The 20,810-nt window shown below is 39.0% G+C and overlaps 1 protein-coding gene across 1 annotated transcript in view; it reads right to left on the reverse strand.

The window, feature by feature from the left end:
* CALCR (calcitonin receptor) overlaps positions 1-4,119 on the reverse strand; it is a 144,357-nt gene extending 140,238 nt beyond the window's left edge. Inside the window, exons 1-2 of the mRNA XM_070508488.1 lie at positions 3,996-4,119; positions 3,586-3,805 (exon numbers count right to left, since the gene is read on the reverse strand). The gene's annotated coding sequence lies outside the window, so the exon portion shown is untranslated. The remainder of the gene's footprint in view (positions 1-3,585; positions 3,806-3,995) is intronic.
* Between the last annotated feature and the right edge of the window lie 16,691 nt (positions 4,120-20,810).

Genomic DNA, 20,810 nt, shown 5'->3' on the forward strand with positions numbered 1-20,810 from the left:
AGTGGCATGGAGCCAGAGCATCGCCGGCTCCGATGATGTATATTCTGGCCAAGCCAGCTCCATATCAGAGACCTTTAACTGTACTCCTTGATCCACTCTTCCTACTGTAAAATTATTTTTCTTAAAAAACCCCACTACAGTCCAATCAGACAATGCTCTTTTCGGAAAACCAATTCAAGAAAATTGCACTTAGAAGAACTGAGGAATTGAGTCTGATGACATTTTCTACCAATGCTTCCCCTCTAAAATAAAATTTTAAAGTCTCGAAACCTTTCCATATTACCAGTTTTCTGAACTTATAAATTGAAGCCAGAAACATATGTTAATATTATTTTCTGTGTTTTGATAGTAGAATTGAAAACAAGTTAATACCATTGTGATAACATAAAATATTACCACTTGGTTTCATAATACTCATTACATGGGCCTCTGGAAGATCATATTAACATTGAAAAGCACACAGTTGTCACACAAAATAATGATTTTAATTATAATTAAAGTGGAAGAAAATCTCATACCTAGGTGGAATATTATTTATGTATTGGTTATTTTCAAGTAGACACAGAATCCTGGAGGCTAGGGGCATGCCGTGTCTATACATCTTCAGTTTTAATGCAATGCTTGGCATACAATAAACAATCAAGAATATTTTTTAAATAAATGACATTTAAGAAAAAATCTTACATAGAACCTACTATGCACCAGGCACCTACCCAAAATAATTTACAAATATTAACTCATTTAATTCTCATTAGAAAAACCTCATTTTACAAAGGAAATTAAAGCATGGAGAGGTTAGATTACTTGCTCAAAAGAACACAGCTTCTTAGAAGGTGATGGAGCCGGGAATGAAACCCAAGCAGAGCCATGCCAGAATCTATGTTCCTAGCCAATATTGCTTTTAAAAAAATGCTGTCCTTAAATTAAAAAAATATATAGAACTATGTATATAAATATATATATTTTATTATAATATTGAACCTAGAATAAAAAAACCTGGGTTCAAATACATATTAAATTTACTTGGTTTGTGGCTTTGAGCAAGTTCATTAACCTAATGGGTCCTTAATTTCCTCATATGTAAAATCAGAATAATTGCTGGTACCTCACAAGGCTATTGTGAGCTTTAAAGAAAATAATTTATGTGAAAATACTAGAACATAATCAGCACCTGGGATATGTTAGTTGGTTTGCCAAGGAGAATGGTACAATTTTCCTCCTTCTCCCCTTTCCAAAGGGTACATACTTGCACATTACACATCATGCAGGTCTTAACAAAATGAGATGAAATTCTGTGTTTCATAAAGCATTATTTCTAACATCTCTTAAAACCAGAGTTAATTTACTAAAGCATTTTCTGAATGGTCAGATACGCTTCAAACTCAATAGCTGTTCTTCTGGGAAAAAATGTTTTTTGCCTGAAGCTGTTATGATTTAAACATCTACCATCAAAGAAAAAAAATCTCTTTCTTCTAATTGGGAAATCAAGTTGTATTTTTTTTTAAAGAAGAAAAGATTAGACCAAGAATAGAACATATGGTATTTATTTTCACCAAGACTCTCCGATATTAACGGGCTCCACCAAATCCGACAGGAACCATCTTGGTCAGTAGTTCCCAATCATGGCTGCACATTACAATGACGTAAAAGAAAAAATTAAAATGTAGACCTCTTCCTCAGATATTCTGATTTAATTGGTTTGGGATAGGGTCTGGGCATCCATATTTTTTGAAAGCTCTCCCGTTGATTCTAATTTGGAGCCTGAGTAAGAACACTTGGTTGGGTTATCATTGAAAATATCACGTCTCCTATTTCCATTTTATTCTTACTGCAGTAAAAACCAACAGTAGATAATATCTTTATTCATGTCAACTTTGAAGAGTCTGAGAAGTTTACCAAGAACAGAGCAGCCACAGCACTGCTATTCCAAGATTTAGCTTCATTTCTTTAACTGATTGAAACAAATGCTATCTTTATCCATTCATCATCATTCATTATCCGGAGTTCCAAAGACACAAGAAAATGGGAAGCAGAAGCCATATTAAGCTAATTTTCTTCAACTCCAAGCATCATGAAACAATGCAACTCTAAGATTATTTATGTGTTCTTGTGAACAAGTTTATAATAAGGATTTCATGTTTACTATACTCATTGTGTTGGTGTGGTCAGTAAACAATCTTGGAGCATTTTACAATATGACTCAATATTATTCTTGTGGCTATAGTTCCTAAAATTAACTGTAGATTAGAGGCATTGAACCAAAACAAATCCCGACTGACGGATGTTTGGAGCTAAGTTAAAATATTGAGTAGAAATCAGTGCCCACTGAGAATACTGACTTCAACTGCAAAGACCTTTTGCAAATCTAATCACCTATGAGTTCCTCTCACAACGCTAGTGTAGAAAACGAGCAATTTTGACTTTTCAAAGCTGAGTTGTTTACCAGAACACATAGTAGGCTAGCAGTATGCTACTACAGATGATACTTTATAAATCCCACAACACCAAAAGCATTGCTACCTTGTCTTTAACGGTAAGCCAAAGTGGCCCTAACGTATATAACATTTGATTTCTATTATCATTTAAGACACACAAACTTGGACACTCTGCTGTTTAAAGATTAGTTTCAGGAACTATGTCGTCACATTTTGGTTTATTTTGAACATTTCACTCTCAATCACCCAACAATTTCAATAAATAGTCTTGAACAGATGACTTGGTTCAGGTTAACCACAGCCAGGAAATCGTCAGGGTCTCCAGAAGATCAGTAGCTAGAACCCTGCCTTCTAGACTTGCAGTTACTATATATTAACAGGTTCAAGCTTTCAGATAGAACTTGTCTTAGGTAATTTGCAAAATGAAGTCTGAATAAAGAGAAACATCGAATTTGGATTGTTGAATTTTGAATTTGATTGGATTTCCTTGGACCTCAAGGAAAATGAATGTTTTGGGAAGAAGAACTAATTTGCCAGAGCTTTTCTTGATGTCTTTCACCCAGGCTTGGAAAGAGCATCATAAAAAAAAGAGTCCCTTTTGGAAACTACGCACACAACATATTTTTCCTAATAGGTGTGAAGAATGGCTGCTATGCATAAATGATTGTTGGAAAATAATTCTCTGTAAAACATGACTTAACAAGCAACTCCATTCACCACTGTACTCATTCCCAATATCCAGAACAACCATGACACATCACATAGATGAGATTATGTTTGTTAGTTAGTAAACATCTTCTGGAAAAAGTCCACAACTTTCAGCCCCGTAATTTTCATATCCAGTAAGCTGGAGAATAAAACTTTTGAAGGAAAATTGATACTAACACCCTAGTAAAAGTCTCAAAAATTTAGAAGACTTCAATATGAACCCGTAAGTTGTAGCACCTTCTTCGGACAACTATCTTTTCCTTAATCAAGGGTAAAGTGAAGCGACTGAGACTAAGCTGACCCTACATCAGACCCTACAAACACCACAGCCAAACTGCAGTTTTGCAATCAAACAACAAAGTACGTAGCACACCTGAACTGTTAACCGTCCCCGGGAACATCCCAAAGCTTTAAGTCCCGCTGGTTCCCAGACCTTCCTTACCTGGAATACTCTCACTTAGCGGCTGGGCACAGCTCAGTAGAAGCGAAGGACATTCGCAAGTGGTGGCTCCAGAGACTCAGGAACTCAAGCTACAGCGCTCATCTCCTGAGCAGGAGCTGTCAGCCGCGGGGTGAGGTGCAGACGGTGTGCACCTCTCCAACCCGGGAAGGTCCGCCAGCCGCGCGGCACAGCCCACCCAGCGTCTGGGGGGCTGGCCGTCCTAATTTGACATGAGAACAAACTGCGTTAGTCCTGAGCCCTCTGTCTCCTGCCCCTCTCCCGATTTCCTGACACTTTAATTCTGCCTTAAGTGATGGTTTAAACCCAGCCCCAGCTTGTATTGTAGGCTAACAGGCAACTGTTCTTTCCCCATGCTTTATTTCCACCTCCCCAAAGTCCAGGAGGCTCACCTTGCCGGCGCCTTCCTTCCCTCGCCCAGCTGTGAGCTGTGCGCAAACTTCTCCCGACTTAAGAGTCTTAATATTCACCCGCGCTCCCGCCCCACCCCTGCCCGCCTCCCCGTGGGCAGCAGAGGAGGTGGCTGCGGAATTGATGAGCGCCTGCCCTCCCGCCCCCGTCAGCCGGCTCCTGTCTCTGGAGAGGGAGGGGCGAGCAGGAGAGCTCCGAGCGCCTCCGCTCCAGCCCCTCTAGCCCCGGCCCGCTAATGGGGCTGCGCCCGCGGGGGCTGCCTTCCTCCGGTCCCGGCCGGGGCTCACCCCACGGGTCCCGGAGACTAAAACGCCGCGTAAACACGGGAAGCAAGAGAGGGACTCGAGTTAGACGTTGAGTAGGGAGGGATGGGTAGGGGGCGACAGTCTGGGTTGCGAGATTCGTAGCCCGTCCCTAGAGACTGCTTTCTGGGAGCCCTGTCCTCTCCCCGGAGGATGCAAATTCCGGAGGGAGGTGAGTTTCCAAAAGAACCCACACCCAGAGATCGTGCCACCCTGGCTCCTTCAGCCACTAGTCGGGGGACAGCACCACCTGGGAGCCTCTGGAGACAGTCGGTAGTGGGCGAGGTAGTGAAAGTATACGGGGATGGGTGGGAAAACGGTTGGCTAGGAGCTGGGGTGCTGGGAAGAGGCAAGAAAAGGAGCTAGGAGGCAGAGGGGCTACAGGGGTCCGGCAAGCCCTGGGAAAGCATCCGGAGTTGGGCAGCTGTCCGGAGCAGGGGGCGGAGGCTGGATTTTGGGGAACAGCGCCCTCCACGTAGGGGGCTGCTGATGGGCATAGTAGCCCAGGGTGAATGAGCGCAGTGAGGACGGCGTGAGAAGACCAAGGTCTCGAGTACTAGACTTGGTGTCGGAGACTGCAACTCCTCCTTCTTCCTCCTAAAGCCCTTGATGCCAGGAGGAGCCTGGGACTGTCCGATTCCAAGCAGGACGCAACCCGGGCTGGCGGGAGCGCCCTGGGAAGCGGGCAAGTTGGCTTCAAAGACGCACAGCCCTTAACATCTTTTAGCCCACCGCTGGGTAGAGCAAGGCAGCAGCGGACACTTTTTTCCTAACTCTTTTCAAGGGGCGTTGGGCTAAGAAAGCAGTATCCCGCGCATCCCAGGACTGCAAAGTGGCCGTGCACCGTCCAGGTCACCAACACTGTGTGCTCAGCAAAAGAAATAATGGTAACAACAACATAACAGGACAGCAAGAAAGCCAGATGGCAACACAGCACACTTTCCTGGGCAGTCTGAGTTTCTCCTAAGCACCAAGTTGACAGAAATGCCTTGGGAATGGGACTGCAACCTGCACCCATCTGTGCTCGGATACCTTCTCTGGAGAGATTAGTTACTCTATAGCAAAAGGTGCGTGTGTCTCTGTCCTATTTTGAGCTCCCACTCCCCATCCCAGAGGGACTTCAGGGACCCCTAATTCTTGTGACTGGGGGCTTTCAGGGGACCCAACAGAAGACAGAGTCCGGGGGCAGATCAGGTCTCCCACCAGACCTTTCAGGGGTTTTGTTTTTCCAGACTCTCTCTCACCTCCATTGGCGCCCCCCCCCCCTTTCCTGCCACCTCCAGTCTGGTGACCCAGAGGGCTGCGTGTGACTCACCATGCATTCAAACCCTACAGCACCGCCCCACTGCAGGGGAATATTCTAGCGTCCCTTTATTCGGGGGATCTAAGTGGGAATGATGTTGTTAGCAGTAAAAAAAATGTGACCAGGAAAGGAAGCTGCGCAATTGGGAGAGAAATCTTGCAAAGGAGCACATACACACACACAGACACACACACAGACACACACAACACACACATGTACAATAACACAAACAAAACCTGTGCAAGAAACCTCTGAATTCAGCATTTAGATGCAAATATGCACTCTGTGCTTTGACATCTGTCCTGGGTTCGATAGCTCCCTGCTTCCCAGCTGCTGCTGACCAACCAACACCGGACCATGCTCTCCGTTAAGAATTCTCTTTCACAACTCTAATTACCCTTTTTCGGTGCCAACAAGCAGAAAATTATTAAAGTTGTTTGAGTGTCTCCTATGGTCAAGTGCTGGAGGCCAAACATTGAGAATTTCCCCGTCATAGCCCAAATCACAGAAATAACTTTGAATCAGGGAGATTTTTGCTGAATGGAGGGTGCTGCTGTCCTCTGCATTGCGTGATCGAGCAAGCACAGGGAGCTTTCTCTGCTGGAGGTTAACCTAGGGCATCCTACATCACTGAATGACAACCAGTTTTCGGAAGGCAGGACGGTTTTGGTTCCACACAGCTACTGAAGATGTGTGGGACACAGCCCTTAACCTTAACTTAGAGAGACAAAACAAAAGTCTAAGAATTAGTGAGAAAAAGGGCACGAGTGTATTATAAACCTTAAACTGTGTGCGGTAGAAGCACGAAAGACCCAGACTGATTAAAGTGCTAATTGTGTTACAGACAAAATTGGAGGGAAAAAGGAGAGCACTCTGTAGGAAGAAGATTTCAGGGAAGGGTAGAGTAGAAGTGGATCAAGGATGAGGCTCTCTGGTCTCTGGAAAGGATAAAACTGACTTTATCAGCAACACATGTTTATTGAGCCCGAAGGGGTTTGCACCTGTTAGAAGCACTTGGAATTTACAGAAATTTAACTCTACTGCTGTCTTAACACTGTTAAAATATTTTCTATGTGGATACAGTGTTGTAAATCCTTGGAGAGTGGGTATTACCCTGGGGATGGTCTGGTAAGAGGAATTGGTAGCATTTGGGGAAATGCCGTGGAACCCACTAGTGGGTACTGAAATCAATTTAGTAGGCACAAACAATGTTTTAAAAATGAGGTGGAAGAGAAAAGAAGTTAGTAGAATGCATCTCCTGTGGTGAGTGTGAGCATGGTTTCTTGAAACCTGTGTGTCTTCTGTGTGTGTACTGAGATGCAAGTAAAGTATATTTGTTTCTGCAACTCACAATCAAAAGCATTTTAAGACACTCGGTTATAATAAGCTAGTCTTCAAATAGAATACTTTATAATTACAAATAAGCCTCCAAAGGAAATTAGTTCATCAAAGGGGCATTCAGTAAATAAGCATCTTAAAATGTGGTAATCACACATTTCTGGTATTTTTACTGATTACTTATGACTATAAAATTCTCTGTATTTATGAGACTTTGCCTCTTTCCTTCTGCCCCCCCCCTTAAAAAAATTTTCCCCATTGGGAAGATATTAATTTAGGGAGAATTCTATTGTAGATCTTGTCTCCCATGTTTGGGTACTAAAGAACAGCCTTTAGATGCAAACTCTCCTTCTATCCTCAAACCGTCTATTCTCACTGCTGAGGAAGTAAGTCACCGTGGGAGAGCTGTGTGACGTCTCAACTCTGTCTCTCCAGAACAAGCTTTACTCATCTGCAAAACCAAGGTTTGGGCCATATCACTTTAATGCCATTTATGGTTTTAGAGTCCGATGACTTTTCCATAAAATCATGAAATTTTTGAATTGCAGTGAATGGAAGGAAGATTGCCCTTTATTAAAAACTAACTTGACTACAACTTGTTCTTGTTAAAGATGGTAATACGTGGGAAGGTCATGTGGAGGGACAGAAAAGTCAGCCTAAAACGATGTATGCGTTTTGTTATATTTGGGGAAAAAAAGATTTATCGGATTAGTTTGTTCTCTTTTGAAAAGAAATTTAAAGAAAAAGTTTCTGGCCTCTCTCGGGAATCCATTTCCTACCTTTGTTAACTCCCTGATCAGCAAAGTTTTCCTCACATAGAAATGCAGCTCAATTCCTCATACGTATGTGTCTGCAATTTAATGCAGATTTAATGTTACCATAGGTCACAACACATTGAGCTAGCCACCCATGAGGGACCCCAAAATATAATATGCAGCCCCTATCCTCAGTGAGCCCACAATCTATTTGAGGACATTTGTTTCTTCCTCTTGTAGCCTCCTTCCAAATCGACAACAGCTGGCGATTATCTTTTATATAATTACTCTTCGCAGATCTACAGATCTCATCATGCCAGAATAATAATTCACCTTGGCAAAAAATAAATATTTTCCTTTAGAAATAATTTGAACTTCCACCTGATAGATCAAGCTCTCTTGAGGGTAGTCTCGTGCTTCGATTTTCCGCCTCTTTTCCTGAAATAGGAGATGATGCTCTTGTAAGGCTCTCTTCTCCCTTCACCTTTCAAAGGGTATAACACAATTGCGTTTCTCTACAGAATGTGTCTCCTGGCAGAGGAAAAAACAAATTCCACTTAAACTAGGAAGTGTCTTTCCAGATTGTACTTATATAAACTTCACTTGGGTTAACTGTTAACTTTATGAATAAATAACTCAGGCTAGGAGGGGATGGCAGGGGCATACACCATTAAGTAGCAGTGGAAACTAATTCCTCCATCTCTGATGAAGCTGGGAAATAGTCAGATATTTTCTAGCTTCTAGAGAGAATTCTAGAGGTAAACACAGGAGCCAGGAGAAAAACTGCAGAAGTAAATTGATGCATGCATCCATTCATTAATTCATTTAATAAATAATGAATAATTGAGTTCAAAAAGTTTACATTCTCATGGGAGGATGGAGATAGATAATAAACAAAATAAGAAATGAGTTGATTTCAGATACTGACAATGCCATGAAGATCATGGACAGAGGACTGAGAGGCGGGTATGGGATAGCACTGCCCTAGGATGCTCAGGGAAGGCCCTCCTTGAGCTGGGATGTGGATGAGAAGGAACCAGCCATTCTGAGCCCCCTAGTAAAATTCTCATACAGTGCTGCTTCACCTCCCCCAGCCCCTCATTAAATGAAAATAAATACCACAAGGGTCTGGAATCTACTCTTTTGTGATTATGTGTATATGTGTGAGTGTGTGTATGTATAAAGGGCTCTCTGTAATTTGGTTGTATTTAGTCTGTGATCAGGAATCCAGGAAATGGGAGGTATTTGGCTTGCACTGAGTGACATAGGTCGTGGTAATTTTCAGTGCTTTTTGGACTATCCACATGAAGTTAAATTAGGAGAGAACCCTCACATGGCACTGGCCCTGCAGCTGGGGTTGTCTGAGGATATGTTGGCAGAGTGCTAAAATGCAAGAGAATGTACAACTCCCCTCAGAACTAAAGCAAACTTTGATTTGTGTTTAATATCCACGATTCTGAGTTTTCTGTTTTCTGATTAAAAATCAACAGCTTTATTGAACATCTATCACCTACTGTATGCTAGGCATTGTATTAAGCACTTTAACGCGTTATCTCACTTTAACTCTAGGAAGCAGGCACGCTTATTATCCCGATTGTACAGATGCAGAGACTGATGCTTAATGGGTGAAATGATTGGACAAATGAGCCCAGATTCTAACACAGGCAGTCTAATACATGATATACATATATATATATATATTAATATCTATTTGACTGGCCTTGATTCAGTAACTACTTAGCACAGAGATATACTTTTATACATAGAAAATAGTGAGGCACAAGATTATTTTAATAGGCAATTCTATACAGATTTACATATTTTTAAGTGACAGCCAAAAAAAATCTTTCAAAAAATAATTTCTGTTTCAACCAACCACAAACTGAACAGCCAGCCATCTGAATTACAGTGGATTTTTTGCTTTCCAGGCACAGTATGGTCTAATGGAAGAGTCAAATCATTTAAACAATTAATAATAATTCAAAGATCTGCAGCAGAAGTATGTTCCAGTGCCCTGGGAGCTCAGAAAAGAGGGGATTAATTCTGCCTGGGAAGAGATTTGTTTTTACTAGTTATCGTCTTTCTGAAATCTAATACTCTGGCACTAACAGACTCTGGTGTGGGTGGGCTAATGTTAGAAACACGGAGCTTTATGTGCCCCAGAAATAGAATTTACCTTTTTTAGTATAAAATAAGAGGTGACATTTAAAATTATATGGTAAATATACATGAATGAAATCTTGTAACAGTAGAATATATTGTCCACACAACTTTTCTTTGGATATTGTGTTTAAACATTTATAATGGATTCTTTCCAGTTCATAGTTTAAGCAAAAATGTTGTTTTGATGCATGGCCGGGGCATTTAAAGAGTAGAATAAAATGGAATCAGTCTAAGACACTGAGAAAAGATATTTTTAAGGCAAAATAAAAATAGGGAGAGAAACAATTGACCCAATTGCTAAAATTGAGGCCTTAAATGTATGAAAATGTTTTTATAGAATTTGGAATCTTCTGCCCCACCGGCACCAATCCCAGCTGGCGGGAGAGACAGAGGGAATGAACAGAGACACTGGTTTATAAGGGACACAGAATCAGATGGACCGCTTCACTTCAGGTAGGACTCTCTGATTTCCTAAAATCCTGTGATTCTAAATGACAAAAGGATAGGCCTATGGTAAACATCTATAAATACTTCAGAAATTGATTTTAATTGCCTCTATTACTCAGAGAGGCAGATGATGACCAGGGTGCGCGCATGTTTCAAAGGTGGAAACTGAAAAGAAAAAGGAGTCTTTTAGCATAAAGAGAAAGAGCGTGACTAGGAACAAGGGTTAAAGGGGAGGAAGGGACTCTGAGAGATCAGGTATTTCATCCCTGGTGATTCCTAAACTACCCTCGTCACTGTAGTTGTTCTTAAAAATTTCCTACAGAATACTAAATTGATTAGATTACTAAATTGATTACAGATTACTCTATATATGGGGGGGGGTGAGTGAAAAACACATCTTCAGAACCTCGTTAACAGCCTCTGGCACTTTAGCTTCAGCATTTACCAGCTTTCCCTTCTCTACTTCAAAGGGGGGCAGCATTTTCCCATGTCCTTTTTATTCCTGTTCTATTTAAAGAACGTTTTCTCTCTGTTATTGTTTCTTTCAAATATCTGTTCAAATTTTACCTTGTTTTTAACCCTTTTCTAATATTTCTTTCCCTTCCACTCAAAATTTCTACTCCTACTTATTGCAACCTGCCTTACCCTTTCTAAGAAAGAATTTTCGTCACTCGATGATCAGATTCTCAGCTTTTTGAAAACAACTCTATACTATTATTTAAAAGGAAATGTTTTTATGTTTCTTATGAGTTGGAGTTGAGCTCTTCAAACAAGTGGACACACAGAAATCTCCCATGGTTGTGTGCAGGATGATAGATTTGGTTAAGGGGTTTAGGGCAGTACATTTCAAATTTTAACATGCGGCACATCGCCTGAGCATCTTGTTAAAATGCGGATTCTGATTTAACAGATCAGGGACAGGGCTTGGGACCATGCATTTCTGACAAGCTCCCGGGCCCATGACACTGGTTTATGGATCATCCTTGAAGCTGCAAGGTTTTAGAATCATTCCTCTCAAATATGCATTTCATCTTATAAACTTTATTCTTTTAACATTTAGAAATATTCCTTATAAAATACATAAGTGCATGACCATGGAAAATAGGACTGATTCTGGTCTTCTCGATCTCAAAAATATCTTGGCAACTATCTGTAGCAGAAATATCTGTAGTAGACAGTTGTCCTGGGAGGGGAGTGTTGTTGATGAGGAGAAGCCCCTCATGTAGAAGGAAGTTGGGAAACAAATCTATTCTTGGGAGATTTTATGGATATCAAATATTTTTCCTGGGACAATATTCGGTGTAAAGGAACTAGTGTTCTTTAGAGTCAGAAGGGAGTGGTGGTGGTGGAGGTGCTTTGTATTAGCTGTGGTGTTGGTGGTGATGGTGGTTGTGGTGGTGATGATAGTTGTGGTGTCAGTAGTTGTGACAATGGTGTGGTAGTCGTGGTGGAGATAGTGGTGGTGGTGGTGGTATGGTTGTTGGGCAGATGTTGCTGTTGGTGGTGGTGGCAGTGGTGATGGTGGTGGTAGACATAAAGGTAGTAGTGGTGGTGCTAGTGATTGTGATAGTGCTAGTGATTGTGATGGTGCTGGTGGAGGTGGTGGTAGTCCCGATGGGTGGTAGTGTTGGTATTTCTGGTGATTTGGTCGTGGTGGTGATAGTCATGATAGTGTTAATAGTGTTGCAGGAGGTGGTGGTTGTAATCGTAGTGGTGACAGTGGTAGTGCTAGTGGTTGTGATGGTGGTGGTGGTGGAGATGTGGGTAGAGGTGGTGATTTTATTAGTTTGCACTAAATAATAGAGCAGCAAATACTGTTTTTCAATCTTGGTTCAAGTCATTTAACATCTCTGTGTACTTTGGCAAATTACTTAATGTCTCTGAGACTTTGTTTTCTATTTAAAAGATGGTGATAATAAAATACTTAGCTATGAGTATGCTATGGGAATTAATCAAAATAAAGCATGTGAACTCTTAGCAAAGTGTAAGGCATATAGCCCATATTCAATAAATATGTTGATTACTTATCAATGAAATTGCCTGACTTCACATTTATTCCTGTGAATGTTCAACTAGGTTGGATTCAGACTTTTTATTTGGTTCATATTTTCTTTCTGTCTGTCTTTTTTTTTCCTTGACACAGCCTCATTGGCTCAGAATGAGAAGTCATAGATTTGGCATTGACCTCTGGATGATAAACGAATAAAGGCAGTTTAATCGTTTCCTATTTAAAAATTTCTTTCTGTAATTTCAGTCTTTTAGAAATTGGTACTTCTAGAATATAATAATATATTTTTTTATCTAGAAAATTGAACAGTCTCACAAACTGGGAGGTCAGAGCCAGTGTCCTTAGAAATGGATGTGGATTTTTTTCCATACATCTTTATTATTTAGCCTAGGATCCTCCCATAGTACTATTTTCCTCCTGCTCACTAAATGAGTGCTCAGGAAACTCAAACAAGTTTAATAGTGGCTGTAGACATACAAAATTCCCTCTGAAAACTTTAAGTGACTTCATAAAAAATCCAAACTTCCTGGCCAGACATTCAAGATCTTCCCAAGTTGTACCTGAACTACCTTTGTAGCCAATTACTGTCCAGGTCTTACCCTATCCTGACCTGTTTTAGCCAAACTAGGCTATTCACACCATTAGTAATTAGTAACAGCTTCAATTTATTAGGTGCCCACCTTGTGCCAGCCACTGTGTTTAGCATTTTATATGCATTATCTTATCTGATCTTCACTTCAACTCTACAAGGAGCATGTCATTATCCCTAACTTACAGAAATTAAAGCTTGTAGTATTTAAGTAATTTTATCACTGTCACAACATGAATAAATATTCCAACTCGTCTCGATCACATGCTGCCTCCCTGAAGCTCTCTGACTCGCCTGCTTCTCTGCCTTTGCTGATAGTGCGTTTCCATTCTGGAAAGTACTCCTTTTTTTGCTATTTTTTATAAAATCCTAAAAACCTTTCAAGGCTTCACTCAAATGGTACTGACTGGAGAGTGCCTGGCTTTGAATCCAACTTGCATGGTTTTAGGCAATTTACTTTATCTTTCTGTGCTTCAGTTCCTCAGCTGAAATATGGGAAAGGTAATAATTGTATTTGTATCCTAGGTTTATATGTGTGCCCTTATACTATATCACACACACATACACACACACACATACACGCATACACACACACAGAAAATCTTTATCTATATCTATAGCTATGAAGAAGTTAGATCAATTTTTGCACAAAATACTATATCAATATTTGTTATAAAAGCAGAAGTTATCCTAGAGATCATCTGGGAAAATTCTCCTAATTGGAAAAATGATGAATCTGAAACTCAGACAGGGTTTATAACCTTGTCCTTTTTCACATAGTTGCTGGGGCAGCCAACTCTAGAATTCAGGATTTTTACGTCCTTTAGCAGAATGTCTCTTTACATCTTTATGCTGGAATACCCTGCCCTGTAAAACCTTTCTTAATTTGCCTCTGAACTTCTTTGTACTTTGTTCCTCTCTTACGAGGAACATGGTATGGTAACTATCTGGATATATGTCTTATTCCTCCAACTCAATTGTGATGTCTTTGAGTGCAGAGCAGCTTTCCCAAAACAAAGATGAACTTTGTTTCCCACACAACACTGATGCTCACAGTGTGCACTCACATAGCAGTTCCTGAATTTATTGACCATCTGTTATACAGATGTACATCGCTGTTTACAATAATAGGAACTGGTTATTCGTCTGCTGGAAATTGAAATCCAGGTGCTTTCACATCAATTTTCAGTCCTCTCAGCAGCTCTGAGAGATGGTTACAGTTTGACAGAGGAGGAAACTGAGGTTCAAGGGCTCAGAGAAGAAGAGACCAGGGGGTTAATCGCACAAGTGTTCCAAAACCAACCAAACTGAAATTGAACATTGGGTCATTTGCTCTTTGGGTAGCTATATCTTGGTTGCCTTCCTTTAATGCAAATAAATGAGAACTGTTGGTCTATTATTTGCTCTTAATTTATGTGTCATGTTGATTTTCCTCATATTTTTCATTATATGTGTTTTTTTAATTTAATCAAGTTTTTCAGGAACTTAAAGTATAAATTTTTTTTCTGTTTTCAAAAGTAATAAATGTTTGTTGTAGAATATTTAGAAAATAAAAAGGAAGAAATAAATCATCTATAACTTCACAGAGATAAGCAGCATTAACATTCTGATTCTTTTCTCACCAGTAGTTTTCCCATGTTAGAAATATTAATTGTATCTGCTTATCTTTCTCTTATTTTAAATTGCATTTAAATTGAGATTGTAGTTCCCTTTGCAACTTCCCTCCTCCAGTCATCATCTAGGATCTGATGAGCAAAAGTGCTTTATATAAAAACACATGTGAAACGAATGACTCCAAACCCAGGATGTTATATCTAGTGGGTCATATGATAGGAAGTTCAAAGTATAGATTACATGGTTTACATGGTATGGATTACATACAGTTTACAGGGTTTTCATGCCTCAGGGTAACTCTTTTCAGGTTTTGTCCAGTCTGGAATCTGTTTTCTTCCAGCCACGGCTATGGCAGGACAAATAACAACAACAACTACCATTATAGCAGCGCCTGTGGGGAAACACTTGGCAGTACAGCTAAAGAGAGTTATCCAAGGTAATAGGCACAAACATTTAAAACAAAGCACAGTGAAATCTTTAACATTTGTATGAATCTACTGTAGGTATTCGTGTTAATCAGAATTAGGGAAATAAAAGGGATAAAGTCTCTGCATAGCATTTTAGGTCTATGCTTTGAACAGTTGTAGAGAGCATGTTGATACTTCTTTACATTTTGTATAACTTCCTATTCTAAGTAAATACGATCAGTCTTCCACAGGTTCCATGATGAAGAGAAGTGAGCAGTGCAGAATCTGGATGAGGAGGGAGGAGATTATGTTAGATGAGAACATTGATGTTGGGTGAGCTTGAGAGTTTTGCCTATTGCCTCCTGAATAGGCCTGAAAGTTACATCAGGAATTAGGTATGGCTGAAAGAACTTCAAATAAACGTGGATTAATAATATTAAAGTTTATTTCTTTCATCAAAAAATATATTGACATGGGCATTTGAGGGATAATATGGCTCATAGGATCTGCTCCTACCGAGTCCTCAAATACCCGGTTCCTTCCAACTCCTTGCTCTCCCATTGCCAGGGTGAGGCTCATGGCCTCCTGAGTTAAGACAGCATTCCAGTGACTGCCATTGCATTGCAAAGCAGGATGCAGGAAGCAAAAGAAAACGTATCAAAGGGTGTGTGCCAGCTTTCTTTTGAGGAGAATTCACAGACGCTGCTATGTGGCTCTTGTCCTTATAGCTCATTGGGCACAACTTAGTCATATGGCCACAAACTACAAAGGAGTATGGGAAAATCAGGCTTTATTCCAGACCACCATATGCTAAAAATTATATCATTATAAAAGAAGAGGAGAATGGATATTGGCGACAATTTTGATCTCTTTTAGAGATGTTGTTACAAGAACCATAGTGAATATTATTTATTTATAGCTTATTCTACATATAATTGTGTTTCACGTAACTGTTTAATAAAATTAAATAGGTCAAACCAGACTGTCTAGTAGAGGGGTCAGCAAACAACAGCCTGTGGGCCAAATCCGGTCTGCCGTGTATTTTGTTAAATAAAATTGTATAGGAGCACAGCCATGCTCATTCATTTGTGTATTGTCTATGGCCGCTTTTGCACTACAAAAGCAGAGTCAAGTAGTAGCAACAGAGGTCTGAAATATTTACTATCTTGCCTTTTACCTAAAAAGTTTGTCAACTCCTGCTCTAGACTCTAGAATATGGTTTCGCAGATTTTGGATGAATATATTCTTACTTGTAATTGTCAAGTTTCTAGTGAAAAGAAGCCTTTATATTTTCATTACATTTACATTCGTTACATTACATTACATACATTACATTGCACACATACACTGCATACATTCATTATATTTTCATTTCATTATATTTTCATGTAGGTGCATCCATAAACAAAATACACTATTATTATCTGTATTATCACTCAGATGAGAGAGATGGAGAAAGGATGGGGAGTAGGACTTAGGATATATTGATACAGTTTTATTTCTTAAAAAATCTGAAGTAAACGGTGACAAAATATTAACACCTGTCAAATCTAGGTGATGGTTATATAGAAGGCTAAGTTAATTTCTGTATATCTTTGGTATGTTTAAAATATTCCACATATACATAACAAAAATGTTGTAAAAAGAAAAAAATTACAGCCCCCCTACCTTGAAAAAATAAAACTTGTAATCGAGTTTCAATACCATTTCCATTTGGATGTCCAGAGGAAGCCCCTTACAGAATGGTGCCGTGAGAAGACTGACTCTTTTAGAGTGTGATATTTTTGTGATTGAAGCTCCAGAATTATACCAGCAGTTCCAGAGACTCTGCACATCTGTAAAATGTGTCTGCTTCTGCTTGTGTACTCCAAAAATGGCACCTGCATCCAAAAAACAGAGAGGAAGGCAAATAGCTCCTAGAAAAGGAATATTGGAATTAGTACATTTCCAAGATGAGAATGTCTAAAGTAATAAGAGCTCTACTTTTTTTTTTTTGGCATAAAATGTAGATCATTTACTCATAGTAGGAAAAATTATTTAGGAAAACCAAAAACCATGCTATAAACTCTTAATATTTATGTTTTTGTTTTTTAAAATAGGGTACTTTTAATCTATAAGTGTGTGGATATATAAAGGAAAAAACCAGCAACTCTCTAAATTATTTGATTTACCCCTTTAGAGTCAATAGATTAAGTCTCGTTGTTTCTTTGGAAGAGCCTTCCTCTATTAAAGAAGGGATGTTGCCATGTATTTAAGTAGGGAGAGAAATTTGAAAACTTCTACTGCTGTAAAAATTGTATCCAGTCAGCCTTTAACACACATACATACGCATAAAATAAGCTGCTTATCTGCCAAAATTGGATAGCTTTACCAAATGCAAGTTTAATTAACTGGAAAAGAGAGGTAAATTTTAATAAATAATTAGGGTGATTACTAAGCATTATGGTGCACTTAAAATGTGCCATGTAAATGCAATAGTAGTATGAGTATCTCCCAAGTTTGATTCTCTGCTCGCTTTAGGTCATTACCTCTTGAGAATAAAGCTAAAGTAATGGATATTTTTTTTTCAGGGAGAGAGGAAAGCCGCTAAAACAAAAAAACAACATTTATTTGGGTAACATGACAGCACATTTTATATCAATTCAGAAAAATCAAGCACCTACTATGTACAATATAGGGTGTTATATATTAAGGATATAAAAATAGATAAAATATGGTCTTTGCTCTCAAAGAACTCACAGCCTAGTGATGGAAAGGAAAGTAAAAAATTAAGCACTACACAAAATATAAATGTTTTAATAGATGTGTGTACTAAATGCTTTAAGAATACGAAGAAGAGAGAACAACTCATTTTGAAAGGGAAGGCCAAAGAAGGTGCCACAGACGTCCACATATGGGTAATATGAACAGGCACAGAAGGGGAGTAAACAGTGCATCTCATGCAGAGGAAAGAGCACCAGGAAGTCATAAAGGCCCCAAAAGCTGATGTTGTTTGAAGAGATGTGAATTACTTCATGTCATCAGACTATAAGGACATGGGAAATAAATGACAGGAGGTGAAAACGTAAAGGTGGTTAGGGATAGATTGTCATTGAAGACTTTTAAAGAGAGAATAAGTATGGTCAGATCTGGGTTTCAGGAAATGCATTGTCTTCATTTGAAGGGGAATGTGACAGAAAAGATGGAGATCAGTTATAAGGATGTCCTGTTGGATGTCTGAGTGGGTGTTGGGGGGTGATGGTGGCTAATTTAGATCGTTAGCAGAGACAATGGAAAGGAGGCGATAAATAAAAGGAAACTTGCAGGAGTAAGTCCATTTAGGGACGAGCAAGAGAGAGTAGGTAAAAATGGGTAGTAAAGGTGATGGCATAACCTAGGTAGAGCTCATGTAAGTTGGGAGCAGGGCAGAGGGAAATAGTTATTTTTCATTTTTAATGTCTTTGGGTTGCTGATGCCTATTTCATGTCCATATGAAGATAACAGTATTCAAGTCTGGAATTCAGGGCCAAAATGAGGCTTGGAGAGAGACATTTGAGATTCATCTGTAAGAAGTGATTATTGAGATTGTGGGGTTACATAAATTACTCTGTAATAAAGCATAAAACAAGATAAAATCAGGGCATAAGCAATACTTTCTGACTAGTGTGACACTTTAAGTGGATCTGTTTTCATTTTAAAGCTAAGAAAGTTGCTACTTGGAGTTCCCTTCTCTACTTCTTGACAGAAATTGGGCTTGATTGTCTACATTCTCTCTATCATTAATTATTATTTTTTTCATTCTCCCAATTAACAAGTATGCGTGATATCCCACTTAGTATTGTGCCATCATCCTTTCCTTCCAACCTCTCCTTCTTTTTGGAAGTACCCTATGCTGGGATCAATATCTCCTAAGGTCTTCTCTCAGTCTGGAATTACCCAGTCAGGTATGGAACCCACATAGAGGGTAAAACAGAAGAATTATAGCCAAACTATAGCAACATTTTGGGAAAAGATTTTAACAAGCATGTTCATGACTCTTCCACAGTCTGCTATTTCTTTTATTACTAATTTAATGTATAGTGGATTATCATAAGATTTATATTTAAGAATCACCTTACCTTTAAATATAGCACATTTTATTCAACAATATAATTTAACAGAAAAGTATAGATACTTCAGTGTATATTGGAGATTAAAATGAGCTCCTGCATTGCTGTTGCATTTGAACACTTTCCTTTTAGCATAAGAACATTGATTATGTATGGAAATAGTTCACACACTTTGTTGCTTATGCTCTGTATGTGAAATATTGGAAATGGGGAAGAAATTCAAGGCAATTTTTATCTATTATCACCTAACTTTGACTCATTTCTCTTAGAACAACTTTCAAATAATTATTACATTTGATACTCATGGACCAAACTCAGCTATAAACTCCATTTGTAAATTTTAAATTACTTGAATCATCAGCTTGTCATTGTTTACTTCAATTTTAATTTAAAATGATCTAATATTTAACAACAGCCTAACTCAGTGATGAGTCAATCTAATTAGTCATATATTGGTTAGGATCAGATTTGGCCATATAAAATGGGAAAACCCAAAGTAATAGGAGCTTCACACACAGGAAAATCTTAACTTGCTCATAGATGAGTCTAGAGGTAGGCAGCCGCTGGCATTGTGATGACTCTAGGATTATCAGGGATCCAGTCTCCCTTTATCTTGCTACTCTGCCATCCTTAGAGTCTTCAGAGGCAACCTATAGTTTCTCTGAAGTCTCACATAAATCTTCCGCTAACATCTCATTGACTTGAGCTCTATGTTTTCACAAGAAAATATGCAACTTGTAGTCTTTTAACTAGTAACCTTGTCACCCAAACAAAACTGAGTTCTGTTACCGAGGGTGAATGGAGAGAATGGATTTGGGGGAAGACAATTAACAACCTTGTCACAGTCATTATACCATCACACTGTTATTTTAATATAAAATATAAGAAAATTATTAAGTTAATTTCCAAGCCAACAATGGGAATTTAAAGTATCCTGTTCTCCAACTTAGTACTTTCAGATTCCAATTTATAAGATGATATAGATTTTTGTTTCCCAATAGCAGAAACTCAGTACAATATAATCTATAAAATTATTTTATTCAGAAAAAAGGCATGGATTAAATGTAAGGTGGCAAGAAATCCCTAACTCTTTAGGAAGTTATTACCCTGCCATCAAGAAAAATAATTCCTCTTTCAAATCCCACTATCCACTTATAAAACCGTCTGCCAAACCTGTCTGCCTTTGTTTAATTGCATACCTCACTCTCTTTCACACAGACCTGTCCCTGTGTTTTCAATAATCCGTACTTGACCCATATGAGTTGATTTCCATGACAATTTCTGCCTTTATTCTCTAGATTTTCATCATTTACTTTCTGATCTACTTTCATCAGTTTTTGGTATCTTCAATTTCAAAGTTCTCAATCTCCACACCACTTTGGTCTGTATTCATCTGAATGCATCTTTAGAATTTGTGATCTCCTAGGAGGGAACACCACATCTCTAAGATCTCAAACTCTGAAAAACTATGATTTAGAATCATGCGGATCAGGGCCCAAATCTCAGCTTTCTCATTTGCTCCTATGACTATGAGTAAGTAGATTAATTTCTCTCAGCCTAGATTTCCTTATCTGGAAAATAATGATGAACATGTCTACCTCACTGAATTGTTAAGAGAATTAACCAAGATACCACAAGAAACTATAGATGTCCAATATCCTTCCATCCCAATCATTGCTATGACAGTCTTCAGAGCAGGTACAAGGTCTTATGCAGTTAGCCTCTAAGAGATTTTCTAGTAACAGAGTAGGCTCTTCCTAAATGGCTTCTATATGAAGGAAA

Source organism: Equus asinus, chromosome 1 (genome assembly GCF_041296235.1).
Source record: "Equus asinus isolate D_3611 breed Donkey chromosome 1, EquAss-T2T_v2, whole genome shotgun sequence".
Taxonomy (NCBI): domain Eukaryota; kingdom Metazoa; phylum Chordata; class Mammalia; order Perissodactyla; family Equidae; genus Equus; species Equus asinus.